Source organism: Orycteropus afer, unplaced genomic scaffold, assembly GCF_000298275.1.
Source record: "Orycteropus afer afer isolate SDZICR_OR568_19922 unplaced genomic scaffold, OryAfe1.0 scaffold00921, whole genome shotgun sequence".
NCBI classification, from domain to species: Eukaryota; Metazoa; Chordata; class Mammalia; order Tubulidentata; family Orycteropodidae; genus Orycteropus; species Orycteropus afer.
The window spans coordinates 20,151-20,956 of NW_006922508.1; positions in this window are offsets into that span (position 1 = coordinate 20,151).

The window sequence follows — 806 nt, forward strand, 5'->3', positions numbered from 1 at the left end:
CCATCAAAAGGCATAACTTAGGTGTCATTGGAATTCTAGAACAGGGAGAGAAAAACCAAACCACTGAGAAAATTGTCCAAGATTTGCTGGAGGAAAACTTCCCTGATATGATGAAAGATGAGAATATATCCATTCAGGAAGTCCAAAGAACCACAAACAGGATAGACCCCAAAAGAAAATCACCAAGACACATGATCATCAAACTCATCAAAACCAAAGGCAAAGACAGAATCTTGAAAACAGCATGGGAAAAACAAAAAGTTACCTACCAAAGACAGCCGGTAAGAATAAGCTCTGATTTCTCAGCAGAAATCATGCAAGCAAGAGGGCAATGGGATAGTATATATAAAACCCTGAAAGAGAAACATTTTCAACCAAGAATTATAGACCCGGCAAAATGTCCCGCAAATATGATGGTGAAATTAGGAGATTTCCAGATAAGCAGAAATTAAGGGAATTTGTTAAAACCAGTCCAACCTTACAAAACATGCTAAAGGGAGTCCTTTGAACAGAGAACCAAAAATAGCAAATAACAACCGACCATTAATACACAAGATAACATAATCCAGAAACCACAGCTATGGCATATCCAAAGTAAAATGAGCTTACAAGATTGTAAACAGGGACCAGAGACATCAATTGGCAAGTGAGGACAATTACAAACAAAAAGAGGGAAAAGACTGTGTAGTTACAGAACTTCTAAATGGTGAGGAAGTTAAGAGAGTAGAAAGGTAAAATGGACTGTTCTAAACTCAGGGAGAAAATTACAAATCATAGGGTAACCTCAAAGAAACATGATAAACCTT